At 46.8% G+C, this 5,000-nt stretch overlaps 1 pseudogene; it reads right to left on the bottom strand.

The window, feature by feature from the left end:
* Positions 1-2,937, bottom strand: part of LOC135101687 (zwei Ig domain protein zig-8-like) — a 58,692-nt pseudogene extending 55,755 nt beyond the window's left edge.
* Positions 2,938-5,000: the final 2,063 nt, after the last annotated feature.

Below are 5,000 nucleotides of genomic sequence, written 5' to 3' on the forward strand. Positions count from 1 at the left end.
CACAGACACACACACAGACACGTCTCATCATTCCCCCTCTACATCACACCAATAAGGACAATCAAGACTTTTTTCCCGGTCCGCCTCCTCCACGATTCTCTTTGTCCCAGGCACTAATAAGGAACATTGGGACGCGAGGTCTTTCATTTGCTCAGCAACGGCCATGCGCGGCTTCCCTTCCAGCCTTTGACGCACCGACGCCCCGGGAAAGGCTCGCCCCGGGTTAGTAATTGCTCTTATTGCCCATAGCAACATTATAGGCGAGCCCTGAGCGCCACTCTGTGTTGTGATGGACGCAGCCTCTCATATGCCGCTCTTTTTTTCTTTTTTTCTGACAATGATTTTCAGTTTTTGTTCATGAATGTGTGTGTGTGTGTGTGTGTGTGTGTGTGTGTGTGTGTGTGTGTGTGTGTGCGTGTGTGTGTGTGTGTGTGTATGTGTGTGTGTGTGTGTGTGTGTGTGTGTGTGTGTGTGTCCATATATGTCTACTTTTGTGTGTATTCTGATTGATGAAAATAGAAATTATGTACCATTGTATGATATTTCTTTAAAGTTTTTCACTATCTCTACCCGATAAAGGACCTGCCGCAGCTCCAGCAGCAGCGGCAGCAGGAGCACCAACGCGTTCCTTTACTCAGTCATAAGTTTCGATGGCTGAGACGGACCGAAATATCGTTCCATCAAAAGTTTTATTCAGATCCATTGTATATTTTCACATCTATCTTTCTCATGAATATTTGAATAAGTTATATGCCCCAGAAAAAAATATGGATTTACTAGTGAATTCCTGTTCCGACTTGAAATATTCTATAAAATATAAAAGATAAAAAAAAAAAAAGAATAAACAGCCCAAATTCCGAGAAGCATGTGTGTTGCTTTATTTTCCGTTCCTCCACAGTGATCACCCAGGTCTCGGCAGCTCAGTCCGGGTGTGTAATCATGTAAGGCGAGCGGCAGGAGGGCGGCCCAGGGGAATAAGCCGTCATTTTGCCGCCGCCTGGCCTTGGCTGGCGCCCTTCGTCCAAGGCCGCCGCTCTCCTGAAGACTCAGACGCCGGAAATAGGAAAACGAACCGTTAATTTCCTCGCCGTCACCTCCCCCGCGCCTCGCCAGGCTTAGTTTACGTAAGCCTGTTTGTAATGAGCACGTCATAAGGCGTGGTCTCGCCTCTCCTCTCTAGAAAGAAGTCTTTGATGAAGACTCTACGTCCGCGCAGCTGGCCTGAGGGGAGGTCAAGTGGCCTCGAGAAATGGAGAAGCCTTCTCCTCCCCTCTCCCGCCCCGCCTTAAGCCACCTCGAGTGTAAACAAGGAAAGACAAAGGATGCCTCACGAATATTAAAAAAGGGAACTCCGACCCTCAACTCACTGTTCGCTGTGACAAAGGATGCAAGTGGAGGAAGTTCGGGTCTGTGCCTCCGAGCTTCCTCAAACTCCATGGTACGATTTCCGAGTCATTCCTTCTCGCCGCCTCGAAATGGTATATCGCGAGGAAATAAGAAGTCTCGTCCTGGTAAACTTATAATAAAGGCGATCGTGCCAAGACGGGGCGACGGCGACTCGGCCTTCTCGTCCACGTCAAAGGGAGTGAGAAAGGGAATCACTAGCCGTCCCTTTCGGCAGCCAACACCCGCTGTGATGACAAATTACCTTCCGAAAAACCTGCACACTCCCAAATAGAAAGGACATGTGTTCGCCTCGATTTTTCCCTTTTTCGCGTGCCATAAATCTGTCTTGCCGTGATGCATTAAGAACCTGTCGTCATCCTTTCCCTCACGTTCAATTTAGCGCGACGACACTACTATTTCCTGGCAGTGTTCTGGTAATGGCAAGTGAAAGAAGTCATGAAGAAATAAGGAGGAAGAGAAAAACAAGAAAAGGGAAGAAAAAAAGGTATACGTATCATTCTCATCAGTTACACCATTTCAATCAGCTTCATTGTCGAAAATTGCCTTAAAATTCCACAGCAAACCCATTAGTTGACTCGGGACCACCAGCCCTCGACCCCTGCACCACCCGCCGGCTCAAGGCGAAGACCACTGGAGGGCATACCAGTCAATATCCAGGACCGAGGTGACCCACCGTTCCCAGGTTTACCAAGAGCCTCACCAAATCTCCTCTTGATGTTTTACGAACTCCACAATGCAACTTTTCCATTTGTGTATGTATGTATGTATGTGTGTGTGTGTGTGTGTGTGTGTGTGTGTGTGTGTGTGTGTGTGAGTGAGTAGGTAGGTAGATAAGTAGACAAGTGTAGGTGAGTCTTTCTGTATTTCTATCATAAAGCACTAATTTTTCTCCTCACAGTCCTACAAACAACACAGAACACTCCCTATCTATTTCATCGTGTCGTGTGTATCTTAGACACACAATCGACACACGCTGGAATCACAAAACATTCATATTGGTGCTTACAGTTTGGTCAGCAGCAGCAGAGTGGTGCAGTACATGGCGACAGTCTCTTGGTACTGGCGATCCCTTCCATGGTGAAGCTCCTGTCACTGTCACTGTCCCCGCCGGTCAACACTGTCCAGCACTCGGGCGGACGCAAATACCTCAAGTGACGCCTTTAATTCAATGGTCTTGCCTCCCTCACTCCAAGACCAACACACTATTTTCTCTACTTACACAAAAACTTTAAGGCGACCAAAAAACTTCGCCTGTACGGTCACGTCACTCTCCGCACCCAGACACCACCGATGGGAGGGACCGCAATCCATTTTCCAGCAGCTATGCACTCAGCGACGGTACAGAAGCCTCAGCGGTGACGGAGACCACACACTGACGCCCACCGCTTTCGACGCTCTGAGCTAAACTAAGGAGTTCGTGGGTGAGCGGCCGGCCAGCTACCACCACCACCACCACCCAGGCAGCCACCACCTCCGCCCAGAGCCTGCGCACCAAGCCCCCAGTACCTGACCAGCCTAGTCTGGCCTAGTCTACATCCTGCCTGCCTGCCTGACTGCCCTGCCACCTCCATCACCCCTCACAGCCCATCCCTAGGCCGCCACCCTCGCCCACACTCACCCATTACTACCTCTCCTTCCTCTCACCCACACTGACCTAACACCTGAGCTATCGCTGAGAGAGAGAGAGAGAGAGAGAGAGAGAGAGAGAGAGAGAGAGGAGAGAGAGAGGAGAGAGAGAGAGAGAGAGAGCAGGAGAGAGAGAGGGGGGGGGATTCAACCTTAGTAGTACGTATATACTCGTACCAAAGGGACATTAAAAATTCATCTCCATTACAAATTCCCTATCCAGCCTCGCCATGGCGTGTCCCTCTCACACTACACTATAAACTTCTCCGGAATACGCGGCCAAATCTTTACCATATTATGTTTATGAAGTCCTGCGTCACTCCGGGAGGTGTTACGGAAGTGTTAAATATGCGGCTTGTATGAAAGATAAAAGCTCAGTCCCTTCCTACACTCGTGAAAAGTAGTAGTAGTAGTAGTAGTAGTAGTAGTAGTAGTAGTAGTAGTAGTAGTAGTAGTGGTGGTGGTGGTGGTGGTGGTGGTGGAAGTAGTAGTAGTAGTAGTAGTAGTAGTAGTAGTAGTAGTAGTAGTAGTAGTAGTAGTAGTAGTAGTAGTAATAGTAATAGTTGTAGTAGTAGTAGTAGTAATAGTAGTACTAGAAGTAGTAGCAGTCGCACCAACAGTGGTGGTAGAAGTAGTACTAGTAGCAGTAGTGCGAAGAGGAGGAGGAGGAGGAGGAGGATATAAAACAACTATACACATATATACCATAAAGAACAAGACACAAATCCATGGACCCTACATAAGCAAAGCGTTGTAACCCATAACAACGAAAAGATCACACACAAAAAAAAAATGCAATAAAATAACGTATTGACTGCAAACTATCCTCGGAATAGGTGCTCATTTATCACAAACACACACACACACACACACACACACACACACACACATATATAAACATACACACGCTCAATATTTACCACATCAATATCTATGAAGAACATCCCTTAAGAAACCCACACCAGTGGTAAGAATAAGTATGCAAACAAAATCAGGCGAGTAATTCATGCTCTCCGCAGGTGTTGAGGAAGCGGACAGGTGCGGAGGAAGGCCAGGCGGGGGTGTTCCTTCAGGTGTGTCTGTGCCAATACTGGTGGTGAGGTTCCCAGTGGAGAAGTCCATGGTAGTAATAAATTTCTGTTCAATTTCAACCAGTTTAGTGAAGCGTGAATCCAGACGGGCAGCACGACCACCAGAGGGAGGAACGACGCTTCCACAAAATCACCCCAGAAATATAAATCTTACCTTGGCTATGTTTGTGTATTGGTTCCCAGTTAACTCTGATAGTGTTATTATTTTACGGCCCACGTTTTATATCTTCTTTTATTTTACACTTTTTTTTTTTAAGCTTTTACGAGGTTGAAAACTAACAGCTCGTGTGGCCTTCGGAATGTATTCTTTGCTAAACTTTGTGTTATTTTTCCAAGCTGTGAATGGTAGTGAGAAAGATGGGAGGGGAGGAGGAGAGGTGTGATGATGATGGTGTAGTGGTGGTGGTGGTGGTGGTGGTGTAGTTACTGTTGTTGTTTTTCTTCGTATTCTCCCTTTGGTGTTGGTAGTAGTGTTTATTACGTAGTACAATAATGGTGACGAAAGTACGTAGAAGTAGTAGTAGTAGTAGTAGTAGTAGTAGTAGTATTGGCGGTGCTTATAAAAGTCTAGTGTGCTGCTAGTATTGTTATTTATGGTTGTGGTTATAACGGCGGGGGGGTGATTGCCAGTATTGTTGATATTGTAGAAACACGAGTAGTAGTAGTGAGGTTCGCAGTGTTGTGTTGTTGTTGTTGTTATAGTTGTTGTTATTGTCGTTAACAGTGGTAGTGGTGCACAGTTGTGATGGAAGTGAAAGAAAGAGCAAAGTTGAGAGAGGAGTGACGTGAGTGAGTGAGTGGAGGGAGGCGGGGGGGTGGGCAAGACGTCAAATAGATTAATTATTGACCAACTACTCCCTCCCTCCCTATCTTTTT

This window comes from Scylla paramamosain, chromosome 6 (assembly GCF_035594125.1).
Source record: "Scylla paramamosain isolate STU-SP2022 chromosome 6, ASM3559412v1, whole genome shotgun sequence".
Classification (NCBI taxonomy): Eukaryota; Metazoa; Arthropoda; class Malacostraca; order Decapoda; family Portunidae; genus Scylla; species Scylla paramamosain.